At 50.4% G+C, this 22,658-nt stretch overlaps 1 protein-coding gene across 2 annotated transcripts in view; it reads right to left on the bottom strand.

Annotated features, from left to right (window-relative positions):
- The window catches only part of RASA3 (RAS p21 protein activator 3), a 115,430-nt gene that overhangs the window by 68,481 nt on the left and 24,291 nt on the right, over window positions 1-22,658 (bottom strand). The gene's annotated exons all lie outside the window — the stretch shown is intronic.

The following is a 22,658-nucleotide window of genomic DNA, read 5'->3' as shown; positions in this document are numbered from 1 at the left end:
TGAGCACACAAGCGGGGGGCGGGGGGAGAAGAAGCAGGCTCCCCGCTGAGCAGGGAGCCTGCTCGATCCCAGGACCCTGGGATCATGACCTGAGCCGGAGGCAGACATACAATGACTGAGCCATCTGGGCACCCCCCCCCCCCGCCCCGCTGTTTAAATACAGAGCAATTAGCCAGTTAGAAGAAAGTCCCGATGGGAGACCTGCTGGAGGTCAAGTGTCCCCCTCCCACGGCCCCTCCTCCACAGGGAAGGAGAAACCTTCAGGCAGCAGCATGCCCAGCCAGCCCAGCAGAAAACGCCACAACTCCTCGACTCCTCGTGGGACCCTGGGTCTGCCTAGAGATCATTATCAACACCGCAATCTAGCGTCCTCTCCTGGAAGCTCACAACTAGCATGAACAGCAAGTCGACAGCCCCATTCACGGGCAGCTTGGGACACGGACGCCCAGGTGACGTCTCCTCTGAGGAAGAAAAGCCTCAGACATACTCTTGCCTCCCAGAGGCCTTCCCTGTCTCCGGGTCTTCCGGGGTGCCCGCAGGCAGCCGGCCCAGCACTGGGAAGACAGGGCAGTTCCGAGAGCCCAGACGGTGCCAACAACCCTCCAGACACAGCCAGTAACACCTGTGGCACCACAAGGCACCAAACTGCCTCTTTCTTGTCAAAACTGAAAAAGCAACAGAAACCAACCTGAACCAGAGCACGAGCTCCTCAGAACTGAGCACCAAAGCTGCCCAGGGCATACACCCTCCTCTGCACAACTCCCAACAAAAACAGCCGTTCTAACTCAGTTGGAGGAAACCAGCTCATTTAAAAGATGCCAGTTTGCAAATCGGCCTGCCAGAGCCTCCAAGAGGGCAGAGACGAACTCATTTGTTTGAAGCTTTCCTGACCTTCCATTTAACGTCGTTACGGAGCCCCCACGCAACGGGGGTCTGTATTCACCTTATTTCTGACCAGCGTGTCCCTTCAGGATTTCTAAGAGCACCAGTTGTAATCAGCGCATGTGGTCCCTTCCTGCACAGACAGAACATGAGACCTGATTCTCCAGGCCTCAGTTTCCCCCACTGTAAGAGAACGGGAACACACGAGCTCTCCAAGGCTCCTCCAGCTCCAAGAAGTTTTAATTTAAAAAATTCCAGGGGTTTTTCTTTTGGGAATCATCAATGGCTCTTAGAGGGTAAAGAAAGAGAAACAGCAATGTTTTCTCATAGACCCACAATATTATAATGCTCCAAACACACCATGTCTACATGAGTCGAGCACGTGACAACATGGCCAATGTGGTAAGAGGCACGTGAATCTGAGCCAAGCTTCAAGTCAGCTGTAAGACTTCCGGCAGACAGGAAGGGTCAATGCACAAGCATGCAGGGTGTGTGAGTGTGTGGCCATATTCCGCAGGCGCCAGAGGGTACGAGGTCTGCGGGCGTCTCCAGAGACGGGGCAAGAGGAGCAGACACAGGGCTCCTTCCGCCGAGCTGACCCGACGAGGCAGTCCCCTCACACACGCCAGGCCCAAAACAGGCACTTTCTGTCTTCCGGTTCTCGTTTGGGAACTGTCGCTTTCACAGCATTCACAAATCTTTAACCTTAAAACCAGCCTGACATTGCGGACTTCCCAGCTGATACCTTTATGTTGGGAATCAGGGCTTACCATGCTTCCCTTTGGAATTTTTTTTTTTTTTTTACAGTAAATGAGATATTTAGTTCCAAGTTCCTGTGTTTCTTATAAGGAGAAAAGAAACTTGTTTGGAAGTCTCATGGGAGATGATCGTTGGTAGAAAATACAGAACTGGGATTTTGTTCCTGTTTATTTTCCAAAGAACCTCAGAACACAAGCAATAGTCGCTGACATTCCTCAAGGTGGGCCCTGGGAGGAGAGAAGGGAAAGGTGAGCCTGAACGGGAGACACCTGACCTGGCGAAACGCCGGTATGTAAACACACACTGAGCCACATTCCCCCACGCCCTGCTGGCCCCAGGCGGGGGCCGCGACGACAGCGCCACAGAGAGCAATGGGCTGACCGGAGCTGACGCCAACAAGCCACTCGGACCAGGAGGTCTGGGAGCAGCGGGCGGCACCCCCAGCCACGTCCTCTGCCCAGGGTCCTTACTGTTGGGCGCCGATCTGGACTAAACAGGCTGAGAATGAGGAGTTTCCCCGAATCTCTGCTTGCTTGGAGCCCCACCACAGACTGGGGTGGGCCTCTCAGCTCTCGGGTGTTCCACCCTGACCATATTCAGAAGATATTACCACTCCTTCCACGCTGACTACTTATCCCAAAGGCTAGAGGTCATTTCCCGGCCCGGCTGCGTATTACAGTGTCTTTCTGTCCCTGAGGAAAAACATGTCCCTCTTCCCAGCACGTGGAGACATTTACATAGGAAAGTAAGTATACAGCAGGTGCTGAATTATGTGTTGAGTGAACGGATGAAAAAGCGGCCACCAGGTAACAGAAAAGTAATCCTTGGTTTCATTCTAAGAAACAAATTAGAATCATTTTCATGCCTCTTTCTCCTACTGACCATGTCTAGAACATATACTATGTGCCAACCAGATCTGATGAAGACAACCGATCTGGAACCTGGTTCTATCTCCAAACACCTAATCTACTAACAGAAGTAAAAGGCAGCCCTTAAAAAACGGTAAACAAAAGACACTGAGTGAACAAACTGGTTCTTACACCCAGGAACCAAGCCCTGGGTAAGGAAGACAGAGGTTGTGACCTGAAAGCGTCATTGCTCCCGAACCACCACCGGTAATGATTCTTGTACCAGAAAAGCTGAACCCTCATCCCCTGGGCCTTCCGCTCAACCAGAAAAAGAGAAGACCCACGTGTGGACGCCCATGCCTCGTTGCCACTGGGCGGGGGGGCGGGGGGCGTCCAGCCTGATAAAGAAGCCTCCGCCCAGTCTGGACGGCCTCAAGGGTGCCAAGGAACAAGGCCGTCCACACCTGAAAAGGGTTGTTGGAGGCCATGGACCCCAACGCCCTAGGAGTGGCGCTGGTGACCATGTTCAGCCGCGTCACCTCCAAGGGGTCTGATCTTCTTTGCTGCCCTCCAGCACCCAGCACAGCGGCTGGTATGCCCTCAAGATCCCCAGGAAGAGAAGGGTGGAGGAAGGAGGGAAGGTGCATCAGGAGAAGCATACAGACTGACGGCTCTACTGACTAAGAACCCTCCTTCCAGCTGTGAGCCTCGGGGTTCCTCCGCTCCACCTCTCAGATCCACCACAGCCACACGGCGCCAGTGGACCCTCCCCAGCCCAGTGGCCTCCACTTGTGGAAGGGGGACATTTTGGGAGAATTTAGGCAGGTCACTCTGGTTCAGAATACTTAAATGGGCCCAGATTCTGGTAGCCAGCATAGCTCATTATAACAACATAAGAGTCTATTTCCCCAGAAAGATCAATTTCTTGACTAAAATATCCTATTTCCCTGAATATATATTTTTGAATATATTTCCGAATACCTTGATATTAAATAAAACAAAACTCCATAAAAACAGACAAAACTGGATTTCTAAATCAAGTTATGAGCAGCCTCCCCTACTGCACACTGATTTAGTCTGAAAACTCCATGCTGATCTGCCTGGACCCCACAGCATCGGACACCTGCATCCTCTGCCTCCGGGGATCATGATCCAGGAAGAACTACTTAACACACATTTCAGATTTCCTCCAAGAGGTATTAGGGGCAGGTAAAAGACAAGCATAAAATAAGGCTGTTCACAGGGTGCCTGGGTGGCGCAGTTGGTTGAGCGTCCGACTCTTGGTTTCGGCTCAGGTCATGATCTCAGGGTCGTGGGATCGAGCCCCAGGTCAGGCTCCGTGCTCAGCAGGAAGTCTGCTTGAGGATTCTCTCTCTCCCTCTGCTTCTTGTGCGTACCACCCTCCCATAAGAAAATCCTTAAGAAAATGAGGCTGTTCACATGGAAATTAGGAGTTCAAAATATAATGAAAAGAAGGAAAATTCTACCTATCCCGCCCCAACATGTGTGACTCAGTGATCAGTTGAGCTCCGAGTTCCCTGGGAGCTAAGGCACGAATGGAAATATGGCAGAAGGCACACTTCTCAGAATTTACTTGGAAAGGAAGCGCACCAATCCCCCAGGGGAAACACTGTTCTAGAGCAACCCTCTGCTAGCCTCACACAGGAGGCAGGAAATGATGGGCTGGGCAGGCATCTGTGTTCGTTCTCTGAGGTGCAAAAACATGCTTCACGTGGCAACTTCTCATCCTGTCCATCACGAGGAGCAGGGCACAAATTACAAACGCCATGAAGAGTCTCAGCAGAGAGGTGGTGTGAACAAGGAGGCTCTGCCTTCTGTGCCCCATCCGTGCTTACCGTGGACTCGGACCGGCATGTCCACTCCTAACACCGACTCACGGCTGGGGCTCTCAGATACCCGGATGGCCCACGTCCACGGAAGGAGCCTGGTAAGACCCCCCGAGGATGACAGCAGAGCCAGCCCCCAGTCCTCACTGGGACGCTGCCGAGATCCTCAGCCAGGCCTCCACCCTCTGACCCACAGCCTCCAGCCACACGGCCTGCTCGCTTGTCTCCTCCCTGTGGAACCTGAGACATGACTGGGTCTCTTTCCTTTCTTTGCCTCCAGCATCTGAAACAGCACACTAGTCTGGCAAATAGTAAGCATCCTGTAAATGTTTGCTCAAATTAATAGACCAGTACATATAAGAATAAAATGACCAGCTGGGTAGGGATTTAGGAGTGCTGATTATGCACTTCAGCTTTCAAAGACCCTGCCAAATACCCAAAGAGAGACAGTCATGGGTTCCTCTACCCTCCTGCCCCTGAGATGTGAGCCCAGCGTCCCCCCTTGGGGTCTGGGCTGTCCAACAGTGACTGGGCAAGGACAGAGCCTTGCGGATTCCATCTGGTCCCTGGGATAAGCACGGCACCATGAGCCAAGAAGTCAGAGCCCTGAGGCCACTGTTGGAAGGACAGCACAAATGTGGGCGGGGGCTGCCCGAGCACAGACGACCTCCCAATACTTTTATGGACCCACAACACATGAGGCACACATTGGGGAGCTGCAGTCCAACCCATCCACTAGCAGACTGCGACAGTCCCATCTAGGCCTCACGGTACAGAAGCTTCATCCAGCCAATTCCAGCCCAACCTGTGGGCCCCAAATCCCTGGCCCCAAAGCTGTGAGACACAAGTTGTTGTTTCTAAGCCTTAAGGATGTGAGGAAAACTATACCAGGACACACACAACGTCCTCAGGTTCAGGAGCTCCTACAGGACTACCCAGGACACACACACAGTGTCCTCAGGTTCAGGAGCTCCTACAGGACTACCCAGGGCACACACATGTCCTCAGGTTCAGGAGCTCATACATTAGTAGGTAAAGAGTCTTTCCTCTTCCTTTCCATCCAGGCACACTGGTGATAATCTGAATCATGGGATTAGTCCAGTGACAGAATGTCTGACACCATGCAGCCATCACACTATCAAATCTGTCACAGCCCTGACGGCCAGGGAGCTGTGTGCTGTGGGCACCATGGGGCAGCTACAGGAGATACTCTGCTGCACCCACCAAGTAAGTTTTGATTCTGATTCCACACTCATGTATCCCAGATTGGAGAAGAGTAAAAGAAATGTGATAGACAAGCACACAGGGCAGGCCAGATAAAGGAACAGCCCGGTCTGCAGGGACCTTTGAAGGCTGGGCCAGCCAGAGCCACCGGTGGTTGTGACCAATCCCTTCCTGAGCGGTCACTCTAGCAGTAAAGGAGAGCAGAGCGTGTCCACCGTGATGAACTGTGCTGGCTGGTTTTACAACCTCAGGATCCAACTATTATTTTTAACGTTTCTTAACAGACCAATAGGCTCGAACAAAAACAGTTAATGCCCCTGAGTGAGCATGCAGGGGTCCACCGGCTTGCTGCCAGAGCCACATCAGAGAAGGGCTGTACTCTCACCGGGTCTACACCCATGATCCTGAGCAGGGGCACCCCTGCTGGTCCTACAGTTACCTTCCATTTACCCACTAGAGAAAGGTGCCCCTGCCCTGACCTTTATGTTCATTTGTCAGGAAGCTGAAATGTTCTGAGCCTTTGAGTGGAAGACACTTTCCCATCATCAGCCAACACTCTCATGAAAATACACAGATCTACAGCCCCTCAAGTGCTGTGACCTCAGGCTGTGGCCCCACCGAACATCCTCTGCTGGGTGCTACCCTCAGGTCTCAGCCCAGGGCCCTCAGTCAAAGATGGCAATGAGACAGTTCTAAATTTTGAGTTAGTGGATGCCATTTAAAAATAAAGAGGTTTCACATTTCTTTCAAATCCTTTTGAAAACTGAAGATCCAGCCATGCTGGCTACTTCCCCTTGTTGAAATGGTTGTGGGTCTGGTGGGTGTGGCCCCTCTCAGGGGACACCTGCCTGGCCTTGTGCATTTGGGACCCTCCAGCCACACGCATGGATCTACCCTCCCCACCCCTCATGTGGTCTGCCAGGGCCCCGCTCTTAGGGACACCAGTCTGTCATCAAGGTGCACCTGCCGTGGAGTTCTCCACCCCCCCACAACACACGCAGCATCTGGGGCCCCTCGAATAACAGGAATCTGTGGCTGGAAGACCGCCTGTGGCAGGTAAATAATGAAACTATAGGGTTTGTGCTTCCCCCACACCTTCCAGCACAGCTCTGCTCCCCAGCCTTTTGCTCCCCTATGCTTTGTTTCTACTGGTTGCTTCAGGAATCTCTAACAGGTTACAGTAGAGGCACAAGGGTGAGGAGGTAGCTGAGGAGGGTGAAGAATGTAACAGGAACACAGAGGGCAGGAATACGCAGAGGTGTTTTTAATGCAGGACACTAAAGTGAGGTACTATGGAAACTTCTGGAAGAGAGAGGGCCCCTGGACACTGGTGAAGACCAGGACCCGAACTGTCCCCAAGCTGGGCCTGAGCCCTCCTAGAACATTATCCCTGTGCATCTGCACAGTAGACAGGAGGTACCAATAAGCAGGGGCCACACAAAAGAGAGCACACGGTCTTCAGGATGCCCTCAGGGCCACAGGAAACCTCAGCCTGGGGATGGTTTTCACCTGGCACTCCCACCACCAGAGGTGTTATCATGTGACCCAAATAAGAAACAGGAAGAAGGCAGATCACCTGGGAGAACACCTAAGAGAACACCCGAGAGAACACCCACGGGATCACCTGAGAGAACACCTGGGAGAACACCCGAGAGAACACCCGGGGGATCACCTGAGAGAACACCCGGGGGATCACCTGAGAGAACACCTGGGAGAACACCTAAGAGAACACCCGAGAGAACACCCGGGGGATCACCTGAGAGAACACCTGGGAGAACACCCGAGAGAACACCCACGGGAATCACCTGAGAGAACACCTGGGAGAACACCTGAGAGAACACCCGGAAGAACACCTGAGAGAACACCCGGGGGATCACCTGAGAGAACACCTGGGAGAACACCCGAGAGAACACCCACGGGATCACCTGAGAGAACACCCAGGAGAACACCTGAGAGAACACCCGGGGGATCACCTGAGAGAACACCTGGGAGAACACCCGAGAGAACACCCACGGGAATCACCTGAGAGAACACCTGAGAGAACACCTGGGAGAACACCTGAGAGAACACCCACGGGATCACCTGGGAGAACACCTGGGAGAACACCCGGAAGAACACCTGAGAGAACACCCGGGGGATCACCTGAGAGAACACCCGGGAGAACACCTGAGAGAACACCCGGGGGATCACCTGAGAGAACACCTGGGAGAACACCTGAGAGAACACCTGGGAGAACACCCGAGAGAACACCCACGGGATCACCTGAGAGAACACCCGGGAGAACACCTGAGAGAACACCTGGGGGATGACCTGAGAGAACACCCGGGAGAACACCTGAGAGAACACCTGGGAGAACACCCGAGAGAACACCTGGGAGAACACCCGAGAGAACACCCGAGAGAACACCCACGGGATCACCTGAGAGAACACCTGGGGGATCACCTGAGAGAACACCCGGGAGAACACCTGAGAGAACACCCAGGAAAACACCTGAGAGAACACCTGGGAGAACACCCGAGAGAACACCCCGGGGGATCACCCGAGAGAACACCCGGGGGATCAGCCGAGAGAACACCCGGGAGAACACCTGAGAGAACACCAGGGGATCACCTGAGAGAACACCTGAGAGAACACCCAGGGGATCACCTGAGAGAACACCCGGGAGAACACCCAAGAGAACACCAGGGGATCACCTGAGAGAACACCCAGGAGAACACCTGAGAGAACACCTGGGAGAACACCCGAGAGAACACCTGGGAGAACACCCAAGAGAACACCAGGGGATCACCTGAGAGAACACCCAGGAGAACACCTGAGAGAACACCTGGGAGAACACCCGAGAGAACACCTGGGAGAACACCCAAGAGAACACCTGGGAGAACACCCAAGAGAACACCCAGGGGATCACCCGAGAGAACACCTGAGAGAACACCCGGGGGATCACCTGAGAGAACACCCGGGAGAACACCCAAGAGAACACCAGGGGATCACCTGAGAGAACATCCAGGAGAACACCTGAGAGAACACCTGGGAGAACACCCGAGAGAACACCTGGGAGAACACCCAAGAGAACACCCAGGGGATTACCCGAGAGAACACCTGAGAGAACACCCGGGAGAACACCCGGGAGAACACCCGAGAGAACACCCACGGGATCACCCGAGAGAACACCCGGGGGATCACCTGAGAGAACACCTGAGAGAACACCTGGGAGAACACCCGAGAGAACACCCCGGGGGATCACCCGAGAGAACACCCGGGGGATCAGCCGAAAGAACACCCGGGAGAACACCTGAGAGAACACCAGGGGATCACCTGAGAGAACACCTGAGAGAACACCCAGGGGATCACCTGAGAGAACACCCGGGAGAACACCTGAGAGAACACCAGGGGATCACATGAGAGAACACCCAGGGGATCACCTGAGAGAACACCCAGGGGATCACCTGAAAGAACACCTGAGAGAACAGCCGGGAGAACACTTGAGAGAACACCCGGGGGATCACCTGAGAGAACACCCAGGGGATCACCTGAGAGAACACCTGGGTGAACACCTGGCGAATGTCTGGCAGTGGACACCAGGGCCACAGGGCCATGCCCAAAGCCTGCTGTTTCCTCTCATCAAGGTGTTTATACACTTACTTGCTTGCACGTGTACATGTCTGTGTATGTGTGTGTATACATGTGTTTTGATTTCTGCTTTTTCTTTTAGCAGCTTTATTGCGATAGGATCAGCATACCATAAAATTCACCTGTTTAAAGTGTATAATTCAATGTTTTTTGGTACATTCACTAGGTTGTGCAACTATCCCCACAATCAGTGTTAGAACATTTTCATGCCCCTGAAATAAACATGGACCTATTAACTGTCACATCCCTTCTGCCTCCCCCCGGCCCTGGCAACCACCAACCTACTTTCCATCAGTTTTGGCTCTTCTGGACATTCATATAAATATAAACATATCACATGTGATCTTCTGAGTCTGACTTCTTTCATTCAGCGTAACGTTCAAGGCTCATCCACACTGCAGCGTTGTTCCTTCTCACGGCTGAGTAATATACCCCTGTATGGATGCTGCATGATCTGTTCATCCATTCTTCAGCTGACAGACTTCTGGGCTATGTGCATAGTTCTGTGTGGTATTTGTGTACTTGCTTCTGCGCAGACATGAGCACGCCCAGGAGTGGAGGTGCTGGGGGACGTGGTAACTCTGGGTTTAACTGTCTGAGGAGCCTCCAAACCATTTCCTGTGCCGCCCGTGACACTTTACATTCCCAGCGGCAGTGGATGAGTTTCCACTGACATATGACTGCCTGTCTTTTCAATTATATATTTGCTTGGAATCAAAGAAATGCCTGTCTACCATTTTCTTGTTTTATGATGGCAAAATGGGAGGGGAAGAGGGTGATTGTGGCAACAGGTTTATGAAAACAGTAAATATTTTGGGCGCAGATTTTTGCCACTTCCCACACAGTGGCGGGGGTGCACCACTTTGGTTTCCATGTCCATTTCTGGCCAGGAGAGCGAACTCCCCCAGCCCTTCACCCACCCCAGCATGAGTGATTCTGGGTTGGTGCTGCCTGTGTCCAAGCACTGGCTCTGAAGACATGGGAGAGCCCGGCCTGACAGGCAGGCGTGTGATGCCATGAACACTTCCGCTGTCCGCTGGAACCACACAAACCCAGTCCATCTGCGTGCTTCCGGCCTGCCGCACCGGCCCCGGGGAAAAACCAGTTCCTTTCCTGGGGACAGCGTGAGGTTCCAGAGGCTGGGCTACTGCGGCTCGCAGCCTCAGCGGCAGTGGAGAGAGGTGGAAACATTCTGTGTGTATAGGTTTCCGTTAAAATATTTTGTTTATATAGACGCTGTTTTGCTGTTATTGCTCAGAAGTACCCGTAACGCAGCTATGGGAATCCGAGATTGAACATGACAGTCTTCCTATAGCCCAGGCCCAGCCACAGACCCATCCCCAGAAACAGTCACTTTCACTAATTTCTGTTTCTTACTTCCTGAGCAAGCATCATCAGTTTAAATAAGAGTATCACTGATGTTTCTCAGCTGATCAATTTAAAATCAGCTGCTGACTCCCTGCTATGAAAGATGATTTTTTTACAATCATTTTACAACGTCAAGTATTCAACATTCCACCCTGTTCTGCACCTACCAATGTCTTACCTACTGTCTCTGTAAGTCGATCCTAAATATGCTGACTCCACAAGACGTCATTTACATCATGATCGCGCGGACTCCGCGGGCCCCCTCCGGCCGCCCTTCCCCTGTCCCCTTCCCGTTTGGCCTGAGCGCCTCCTCCAGGCGCAACTCTGGGCTGTGAGGAGGATGCGTCTCTGCCTGTCCAAGGGTCCTCATCTCTTGACAAAATACAAATTCAGCGTTCGGGTCAGCTTGCCCTGTTTAAGGCACTGTTCCATTTCTAAGAGCTCTTTAAATACATTGAATGGCTGAAATTTCCATTCCAACGTGCAACCTCTTCCACGGGCAGCAATGCCTTGATACATAAAATAAGACCCTGACTTGGCCAAAGTCAGCCCCTCCCAGCCCATGCTGGAAAGAGAGTCTTCTGGAAAATCTAGGTTTATTTTTTGGAAGCAACCAACATAGGATTTCTGCCTTCAGCTTTGGTACTGTCTCTGCTTCTCTTTCTCTTCCCCACACCCTTCTAGGAAAGAGTCCTGGCTTAAGCTTCAGAAAGAAAATTTCTTAGATATTAACAAAAAATTAGAAAAACCATCTTCTTCCTTCTAAAATCAGAGCCCGCCATTCAGACCTCCAGTGCAAAACACAAAGTTCTGAGAGACTTAAACGAAGGTGCTCCTTTGTTCACTCATGTCTGGCCTGAAGGGGAATGGCCTGGGTCTACCTGGACACAGGTGGAAATCCCAGGTCCGTGGCCAAAGCGAGACTTCATATGTTATTCTGGGGTAAAGAGACTCTGAGAGGCCTTTCTGGTGAAAGCTTGACCTTTTCCTATGTAACTTCTGATCTTTTCAGTTGGCGAAATACACCCCAGGCTGCTTCCCAAGCACTTTGCCTTTTGTGATCAGGGCGGTCTTTGACTCTGACGGTCTCCCCGAGAGTGAAGGCAATTAGGACAGCCTAGCACGGGGCTGACTTCACACACAGGTAACATCCACGTTAGTGTGTGTAATGGTAACAGCTGTGTCAAGACTGTGAGATGCATGTGTGACACACCTGTTTCTGCTCCTTTGTAAGGGAGGCAGCATCTACTGAAACCCCAGCAGGGCTAACCTCCATGTGCAGAAGGCAGAGGGGCTGCTCCCCCAACAAACCCATAAAATCCCCTCCTCTCTCCCTTGCCCAGCAGCCAGATGGGAGGGCAGAGAGAAAACAGACGGTGGCAGCAGAAGGCAGCTGATGATAAGAGGGGCCGGCCACCAGGACAGTGCCAACGCCCCAGGTAGGGGTGGGAGGCGGGGGGCACTCTGGGCTGGAAGAACCACCAGGCTGACTGACCCCGTTCCTCCAGCTGCGACACAAAGAGAAACAGGTGGTGCATCTCGAGGCCTTGAGAGCAAGGATCGGTGGCAATGCAGACTGTGGGAGGCGGTTATCTACAGAGCGGGAGAAGATTCCTGCAAGTCACATATCTGATGACTATTCTGGGATCCAAAATATATAAAGAGCTCCTACAACTCAACAACAAAAGACAAACGACCCACTTAAAAACGGGCAAAGAACCCGAAAGACATTCTTCCAAAGATATCCAAACTGTCCGCATGGACATGAGAAGATGCTGAGCATCACGTGTCATTACAGAAATGCAAGGCAAACCACAGGGAGACAGCACTTGGCCATGACAGCCAGAACTTTTTTTAAAGGAAAATTAACAAACGTTGGTAAGGATGTGGAGAAAGTGGGGTGCTTGTACGCGGCTGAAGGGCGTGTGGAGTGGTGCAGCCGCCGTGGGAAAGAGCTAGGAAGTGCACCAGCAACCCCGCTGAGGGCCACACACTCCCGAGAACTGAGCACAGAACCGAGCATGTGAATGTCCACAGCAGCCAGCAGGTGGGGACGATGCAGTCGCGCACCTACGTGTGGGCGGGGCCGTCGCTGCCTGGGTGTGTGGGGGGTTACCTGATGATCCTGCAGGGTCCCTCCGGGTGATTACAAAGGGAGAAACTAGAGCGAGGTGGTAGTAAGTGCACTAAATATCACCGAAGCGTACACTTAAAAATGGCTAAGTGGTGAGTCTGGGTTATGCCCATTTTATAAGACGGTTGCCAGCGTCATGATGGAGGCTGCGGCCGCTCTGTGTCACTGTGGTCACCGAGGCCACTCTCCACCCCGTGTCCTTTTCTGGGTGAGGCAGGGAAGGGTATAAACACATCCGTTCTTTTTTTTTTTTTAAGATTTTATTTATTTATTTGAGAGAGCGAGAATGAGAGAGAGAGCACATGAGAGGGGGGAGGGTCAGAGGGAGAAGCAGACTCCCCACTGAGCAGGGAGCCCGGTGCGGGACTCGATCCCGGGACTCCAGGATCATGACCTGAGCCGAAGGCAGTCGCCCAACCAACTGAGCCACCCAGGCACCGTAAACACATCTGTTCTTGTTGGAGTGTAACACACGCTCGGTAAACACAACTCCGTGGATTCCACGTACGTGCACAGCGTGGAATCAGCAGCCAGACCAACATGCGGGACGGCCCCAGCACTCCAGAATGTTCTCCCCGCCGTCCCAGCTCAGTAACTCCTCCCCCGCCAGGGCTCAGCATTCTTCCAAATTTTATAATGTCTGTCAGTTCTGCCTATTCTGTAGCTCATAAAAATGGAGCCAGATCCACTAACCCATGAGAGGTTGCAAAATGGATCCTAATTTTACTTTTCATTTTAATTTATAAACTGAAGTAACTTTATAAAGAAAAGTTGCCCTTTGTCTGCCATTTGGTGACCTATTAATGAAGTTCACACAGAAAGTCAGGATAAATGCTTGATGATTCCATTTATTTACCAGATTTTCAAATAATGAGTTAGTGCCCAGTCATCCGTAGAAGGTGAGTAAATGAGGCCTTTTTTGTAATTTTTTTGCAATTATTATTACTATATTATTGATATAATTTACATGTAAAATTCAACCTTCTAAAATGTACAATTCAGTGCTTTTTAGCATATTCACAGAGTTGTACAACTACCAGCACTAATTCCAAGGGATTTTCATCAACCGACAAAGAAGCCTCCCCTGGGAGCCCTCACCCCATTCCCGCCTAGGCCCCTGGCAGCCACCACCCCACTGCTGGTGCCCAGAGCTGCTTCTTGGGGACGTTTGGTAGACATGGAATCCGGCACATTCCGCCTCCGCATCTGGCTCCTGTGGCTTGGCGTCCTGCTCTCCAACTTCCCACTGTGGCCCCTCACGGGACGGTGTTTCAAGGTGTGGGTACACCTTCCCGAGCGAGTGTGCAGCACACGCCAGCCAGTGTGCTCCGTGCCCCAGAGAATCAGGAGAAGCAGCACGGGGCAGCACTGCCCCCCGCCGGGCCTCAGTCTCCCCTCTGTGAACAGGGTGGCCAGTCACCAGGACCAGCAGCTCCGTGCACAGCTCACCAGTGGTTCTCAGAAAGTGCTCCCCACACCAGCGGCAGTGTGGGAAGGGCAGACCCCGGGGCCGTCCCCAGCCGCTCCTGAGCACAGAACCCCGGGTTCTAACCAGCCCCAGGGCAACTCCAGGCTCTCACTCACTGTCCTAAGCCCGCCATCCATTCCCACACTCCGGCTCTGAACGGCCCCATGAACGGCCCCAGCCGGAGTGCCTCCCCATGGCCTCAGGAGACCCTCTGGGAACGGGCCCCTCCCGACACAGCCACCCTCTTTCCTGGTGGGATGGCCACACCCAGAAGCCTCAGAACCCTCTCCAGAAGAACCGTGCTTCCACGGACATCTGCTGTGGTCTGACTACCCTTTTCTGAAAGTTTCCACGCACTTCCATCCTCTACAGCTAGCGTGTGGATGATGAGCATGATTGTCCTTCCTGTCCTCACCCCTCAGAAGCACCCCATTACCCACCCAATAAAGCACTCCTGCTCAGCCGGGCATTCAGAGACCCCCACAAGCCGATGCCCATTGGCATGGGCAGGATGACCTTCAACGACTCACTTCAACTGAGCCAAAGCGCAGCGCTGGCCAACGCCTGTGTCTCCTCACGCGTGGGCCATGCTGAACCTCCTCCGCATCCTGAGCATCCACAACCTGTACACCCCTCAGAGCCGCACAGCACGGCTGCATTCCACCACCACCAGGGCTCCCTTCCCTACCCTACACGAATGCTGTGATTTCGTGCAGGGGGCCTTCTCCTTGCGGCAAGCAAAGGCCAGGCTGCCTCGCGGGCTCTGTCGCTCCTTGTTAGCTTCACAAAGCCATTCGCATGCTGAACAAAAAAACACCCTTTCAGCTAACTGGGAACCACCCAGAGGTCCAAAGTCCTGGGCCTGCCAAGATGACCTCAGATGTGTCACCCGTGGAATGTTCCGAAAGACAGACTTCTTCATGACGGGCCAGTAAGAAGAGAGGCAGCTGGAAGGTGCGCAGGATGGAAGGCAGGACCTACGCAGGGACCTAAAGAATGACTTTAAAATGATTTCTAAGGGGCCGTGGGCTGTTCTGTTCACTGATTCGTGTGCGGGAGAGGGGAAAAGCTCTGCCACGTCTCCAGCTGCAAGGAAACAGAAACGCCCCCCGGACCCCAGACCCACCCAGCACTTCTGGACTGCCGTCCCCACCTGAGTCACCGCCCAGACGCGTGCCAGGCCGTGGTGCCCCCCTCTCCCTGGGGCCTGAGCAAGGTTGTTTCAAACCCAGCGCACTGCAGCACCTCGACGTGTTCAAATGTCCCAGGTTATTTTTAATATTGCCATTGGTCTAATTAGCAGGAAACACTGCCCAGGTTACAAGCCCGCTGCCCTGTACAAGCCACGGGCCATGAGGAACGAGACCATATTGACACACACAGGATGTTTTTTGGATTTTGCCGAAACAGAGAACAAAAGAACTTGTAGGAGACTCAACTCTGACTTTATCTCCCCGTTCAGATCACCCCACCCCCTCCCCAGTGTGGGACTTCTGTGCAGCCCAGCCCCCTCAACCTCAAAACCCCAGGGCTGTGTTCAGGAGTGAGGGGTGGATCGTATGAGTCACCACACCCCCACAGACCGCAGCAGCCAAGGGCACCACTTTCGGCCCACAACACGGTCTCCAGGTGGGACTGGGGCCCAGAGACAGAAGCAGAAGTCGAACCGCTGGGTCATCTGGGCTCCTCACCACACTTAGCTAAGATGGTGGACATCTCTGCGCCCTGAGACGCAGACCGACTCTGACACAGCCTGCAGGCACACGGGCAGCGATTCCATTCTGGGGGCGTCCCCTGAAAAGGTCCGTTGTTCTGAGAGTTCTGCTCCCTCGAGGCAGAGCCCCAGGGTCCTGGGCTCGAATCCCCGCCAGTCACACAGAGTATGGTCCTACTGCAGGGTTTTCTCAGTGGTGGTCTGCACTGGGCTCACCCCGCTACCCCTCTGGCCAGACGTGAGGGAGCCTTCACACCTGGATGAAGAGCCGGGTTCTTCATCTAAACCATTCTGCTGCAGAGCCTCACCAGGACCGGTGCTCACTTGGGTGGAGACCGAGCCCACACGCATCAACCTACACCCCACACCACGGCGAGCCCGCAGGTCAGTGGCCCTCATACGTGCTGCCCTCGGAGCACCGGGCATTGCACTGACTTCTTCCTTTCGAGGTTTGAAACTCAGACCCTCTCCCCTTTCAGGGTCTGGGAAGTGTGGAAGAAGCAAAAAGCAAAAGCCAAGTCTGTGGACCAGCTTCCCATGGAAGGTGTGTGCTGCTCTGGGTCCTCAAGAAGTCACCAGTCCAGCCCAGAGCAGGGAACCAGAGTCAGAGCCCACCCTGCAGCTCCCCAGCTCCTCAGCGTCCTCACTCGCCAGAGCAAGGGCAAGGCCGTGTCCTCCTTAGACTAGCGCACCTGGCAAAGGGAGCCATCAATGAGTCAGCTTGCCGCCAACATCATGGGTGCCTCTGGCAAAATGAGAGGCAGTCCACCAGCTTAAGACTTAAGGGTTCCTTGGGATTCTTTGCGGGACATGTGCCTGATGGCCTGGTGGCTACTGGACATGGGGTCCAAGTGAACGCTCCCAGAGCGGCCTTGGCCAGTTGAGGGGTGTCCTGGAAGAACCTCGCATCCTCCTTTGTGGTGTTTCTTGTTGGATCAAAGCACAGGGATCTAAAAGGCCCAACGTCACCACCATATGCACTGGGAACCCCAGAAGCACATTATATCTATTCCAGAGATGCCCATCTGCCAAAGGGAGTTGCAGGGACCTGAGCCCTGGAGAGAGCTCCTGCCAAGAGGCGGGGCCACAACCTGGCCCACTGCCAGACACAGCCAAACCTTAAGAAGGGCCCACAGTGCCCACCACCCGTCACCCACCACAGAAGGGCAGAGCCACTGCCAGCATCAAAGCCCAGCACCGCTGGGCTGTCTTCACCCGAACCTTCACCTCGCAGAAATAGCCCCTCTGCCTGAGCCTGGACCCTGGGGTCTCCGCCGATGTCCCTGCCCCAGCCTAGGTCAGCCACCAGCCACAAGACAGCTCTACTCCGCTGCCCCCCGTGGAGAACCACAAACCAAATGCTTGTGTGGGCTGCTGGATTTGAGTCCTAATGGCAATTTTAGAATAGGAAGAAACTGAAAACTTAAAACTTTGGTTTTTCCTTCCTTATTTATCACTGTGACAGACTGCCCAGGAGAGATGGATGTACCTTCCTCTTCAGACCTAACACTACAAAACATCGGCCAACCAGTGGCTCACACAGAAACGCATCCGGGCCACCGGCACCGTCTCCCACTCAGCCACTGCACTGACAAGCTCTGGCCCTTCCCTGCTGCCCAAACCCAAGGACCCCATGCAGCAGGTGGCCCCCCTGCAGGCCTTCCCAGCTCACAGATAAACAAGAGGCCCCAATTCCCTGAAGGGTAAGACGACCAGTCCTTCCTGGGTCAAGGGGGTCCCCAGGAACAGCCACCACCCGAGGTCCTGAGCCCCTGCACCCAGGGGTCCCTGGCCGTGTCCCCAGAAGGCCACCAACCATCTGATACACCTGTGCCTCCTGCCCGAGTCCTGACACGTTGGGCAATTGAGGCTGTAGAGCAAGCGACTGAGAGGTTTAATTACAACAGTGGCTGAGGGGCGCCTGGTGCCTCTGACTCTTGATTTCAATTCAGGTCATGATCTCAGGAACGCGAGATTGAGACCCGTGTTGGGCTCTACACTAGGTGTGGAGCCTGCTTCAGATTCTCTCTCCCTCTCCCTCGGTCCCTCCCCCCTCACATGCACACGCTTTCTCTCTAAAAAAAAAAAAAAAGAAAAACCATGAATATATCATTATCTAGGTCTCCTAAGAAAATACAGTTGACCCTTGAATAACACAGAGGTTACAGTGACAACACCCTGCACAGTCAAAATATCCGTGTATTATTTTTGATTCCCCCAAAACTTAACTAGTCTTCTCAAACTATTCCAAAAAATAGAAAACAAGGAAAACTTTCAAAGTCATTCTATGAAGCCAGCATTACCCTGATACCAAAACCAGATAAAGACTCCACCAAAAAAAGAAAACTACAGGCCAATATCCCTCATGAACATGGGATGCAAAATCCTCTACAAAATACTAGCAAACCAAATCCAGCAATACATTAAAAGAATCATTCACTGCGATCAAGTGGGATCTATTCCAGGAATGCAAGGGTGGTTCCACATTTGCAAATCAATCAACAAGAAACATCACATCAATAAGAGAAAGGATAGGGGCGCCTGGGTGGCTCAGTAGGTTAAGCGTCTGCCTTCAGCTCCAGTTATGATCCCAGAGTTCTGGGATCGAGCCCCGCGCTGGGCTCCCTGCTCAGTGGGGAGCCTGCTTCTCCCTCTCCTCTCCCTGCTTGTGCTTTCTCTTGCTGTCTCTGTCTCTCTCTCTCAAATAAATAATCTTTAAAAAAAAAATAAGAGAAAGGATAAAAACCATCTGATCACCTCAACAGATGCAGAAAATGCATTTGACAAAGTACAACATCCATTCATGATAAAAACCCTCAACAGAGTAGGTTTAGAGGGAACATACCTCAGCATAAGAAAGGCCATACATGACAAACCCACAGCCAACAAGCATACTCCATGGAGAAAAACTGAGAGCTCTCCCCCTAAGGTCAGGAATAAGACAAGGATGGCCACTCTCACCACTTTTATTCAACCCAGTACTGGAAGCCCCAGCCTCAGCAATCAGACAACATAAAGAAATAACAGGCTTCTAAATTGGCAAGGAAGAAGCAAAACTCTCACTATTTGCAGATACATGATACTATTTTTAGAAAACCCTAAAGACTCCACCAAAAGTCTATTAGAACTAATAAATGATAATGAACATAATAAAAAAGAACAAATAAATGAATTCAGTAAAGTTGCAAGATACAAAAATTAATATACAGAAATCTGCTGCGTTCCTTTACAGCAATAATGGAGTAACAGAAAGAGAAATGAAGACAACAATCCCATTTCCAACTGCACCAAAAATAATAAAATACCTATAAATAAATTTAATCAAGGAGGTGAAAGACCCGTACTTCAAAAACTATGAAACATTCATGAAAGAAACTGCCGAGGACACAAACAAATGGGAAGACATTTCATGCTCACGGACTGGAAGAACCAGTATTGTTAAAAATGTCCATATTACCAAAAGCAATCTACAGCTTTAATGCAATCACTATCAAAATACCAACAGCATTTTTCAAGAACTAGAACAGATAATCCTAAAATTTGTATCCACAAAAGACCCCAAATAGCCAAAGCAATCTTGAGAAAGAACCAAGTCAGAGGTATCACAATCCCAGATTTCCAGATCTACTATAAAGCTATAATAAAACACTATGGGACTGGCACAAAAACTAACACACAGATCAACAGAACAAAACAGAGTAATAACCCCACACTTGTATTTTCAAGTCATCTACTACAACAAAGGAGGCAGGAATATGCCATGGGAAAAGACAGTCACCTCAACAAATGGTGTTGGGAAAACTGGACAGCAACACGCAGAAGAATGAAACTGAACCACTTTCTTACACCATACACAAAAATAAACTCAAAATGGATTAAGGACCTAAACGTGAGACCTGAAACCATAAAATTCCTAAAAGAAAACATAGGCATTAATCTCATGGACATCGGCCTTAGCAACATATTTATGGATATGCCTCCTCCGGCAAGAGAAACAAAAACAAAAATAAGCTATTGGCACTATACCAAAATAAAAATCTTCTGCACAGCAAAGGAAACCGCCTGCAAAATCAAAAGGCAACCTACTAAATGGGAGAAGATGTTTGCAAAGGATATAACCAATGAAGGATTAATATCCAAAATATAGTAAAAAAAAACTTGTATAACTCAATACCAAAAAAACAAATAATCCAATTAAATAATGGGCAGAGGACCTGAATAGACATTTCTCCAAAGAAGACATCCAGATGGTCAACAGACACATGAAAAGAGGCTCAACATTCCTCATCATCAGGGAAATGCAAATCAAACCACAATGAGATATCACCTCACACCTGTCAGAATGGCTAGAATCAAAAACACAAGAAACAACAGGTGTTGCTGAGGATGTGGAGAAAGGGGAACCCTCGTGCTCAGCTGGTGGGAATGCAAACTAGTACAGACACTCTGGAAAACAGTATGGAGGGTCTTCAAAAAGTTAAATATAGAACTACCATAAGATTCAATTAATGCCACTACTGGGTATTTATCCAAAGAATATGAAAACACTAATAGGATATATGCACCGCTATGTTTATTATGACATTATATAACTTTTATCATTATTTTTATATTATAATTACATATTATAGTGTTTATATTATCATATAATTATATTACATTATTTATATTATCATATGTTTTATTTAGCCACAAAAAAAGAAAGAGATCTTGCCATTTGTGACATGGATGGACCTAGAGGGTACAATGCTAAGTGAAATACGTCAGAGAAAGATGAACAGCATACAATTTCACTTACACGTGGAATTTTTAAAGCAAAACGAACAAACAAACAAAAAACAGACTCATAAATACAGAGAACAGACTGGTGGTTGCCAGAAGGGAGAGGGGTGGGGGATGGGTGAAACAGGTGAAGGGCATTAAGGGGTACAAACTTCCAGGTATAAAATAAGTCCGGGAGGGACGCCTGGGTGGCTCAGATGGTTAAGTGTCTGCCTTTGGCTCAGGTCGTGATCCCAGAGTCCTGGGATCGAGTCCCGCATCGGGCTCCCTGCTCTGCAGGAAGCCGGCTTCTCCCTCTGCCTCTCTCTCTTTCTCGCTCTGACTCTCATGAATAAATAAATAAAACATTTAAAAATAAATAAATAAATAAAATAAGTCCAGGAGATGAAAATGACAGCATAGGGAATGCAGTCGGTAATACTGCAATAACCTTGCACGGTGACAGACGGCGACTACACTTACCGTAGTGAGCCCTGAGTAATGTACAGAATTACCGAACCACATATTGTACACCAGAGATTAATACAGCCTATTGTATGTCAGCTCTACTTCAACTAAAAAAAAAGACTAATAGTCTACTGTTGACCAGGAGCCTTACCAATAACACAGACAGTTGATTAATACACATTTTGTACGTATTTGTATTATAAACTGTGTTCTTATAATAAAATAAGCTGGAGAAAAGAAAGTGTTATTAAGAGAATCATAAGGGAAGAGAAAAAAAATCATAAGGGAGAGAAAACACATCCACAGTACCGTGCTATGTTCACTTAAAAAAATCCACACGTAAGTGGACCCATGCAGTTCAAACCTATGTTGTTTAAGGGTCAACTATAATCCATAAAACAAAGATTTATAAATGATCAATGTTTATTATAACAATATTTATGTTGGCAAGAAAACAAGGAAACACTTAAACATTCAACAATGGGAGACTCCAGCAGATCAAGTGCCTTCGACCTCGCTGGGCCAGGATGCGAGGCTGCCAAGTCCAGGTCAGATCGCCACCCCGGGCTGCCTGTCTGTGGGGGAGGACAGCAGGAAGCCACACGTGTCCTGAGCAGCACGGAGGGCCGGGGGGAGGCGTGGACAAAGCTGAGGAGAAGGCCGCACGGGCATCAAAGTGATCTTTATGAAGAACTTCCAGAAATACACAGAAATGTGTGGAGTGAAATTTTTAAAGGATATGTGGAACACATATGTGTATACATGTGTACTTAACATCTAATAAGTACATATGCACACACAAGACGTCTCCACATGAAAAATAAAAATGGAAAAGAAATGGTTGAACAGAAGAACAAGAATGTTACCCAAATGTTGACTATGCCAAGCCTCTCACTGGGGGAATGAGTCACTTTTCTCTTACTCTTGCAAATCTAGGGCGCCTGGGTGGCTCAGTCGGTTAAGCGACGGCCTTCGGCTCAGGTCATGACCCTGGAGTCCCGGGATCGAGTCCCGCATCGGGCTCCCTGCTCGGCGGGGAGTCTGCTTCTCCCTCTGACCCTCTTCCCTCTCATGCTCTCTCTCTACCATTCTCTCTCTCTCTCTCTCTCCATAAATAAAAATCTTTATTAAAAAAAAAATCTAGGTTTTTCAAAATTTCTATAGAGCATGTTTATAATTAAATAGAAATGCTTATAAATTTAATAGCCAATAATGCCTTCATTTTATATTAAACAGTGACCACATCAATTTATTATGTGTAATAATAAAGGCAATTCCTGATAAAGTTTAAATGTAAAATAAAACAGAATTCAGAGCTTTTTGATTAAACGCCCACTTTATTTACCTTAAGTTAGAAACTCATTTACAAACCCCATTTAGGCTGGGTGCTTCCTACTGCAAAGTCTGAATCCCCAGGACTGGCAGATTTGCTGTATCTATCTGCTCAATTAATCACTTTAATTATTTTATTAGTTATTTTCTGTTTAACTCCTGAACCAGCTGGGTCCAAACTGTAACACATGCTACAAAATCATCTATCCCATTTCTGGGTATA

The sequence above is a fragment of the Zalophus californianus genome, chromosome 3 (genome assembly GCF_009762305.2).
Source record: "Zalophus californianus isolate mZalCal1 chromosome 3, mZalCal1.pri.v2, whole genome shotgun sequence".
Taxonomy (NCBI): Eukaryota; Metazoa; Chordata; class Mammalia; order Carnivora; family Otariidae; genus Zalophus; species Zalophus californianus.
The sequence above is the reverse complement of the archived record's forward strand: the minus strand, read 5'-3'. Positions and strand labels throughout refer to the sequence as shown.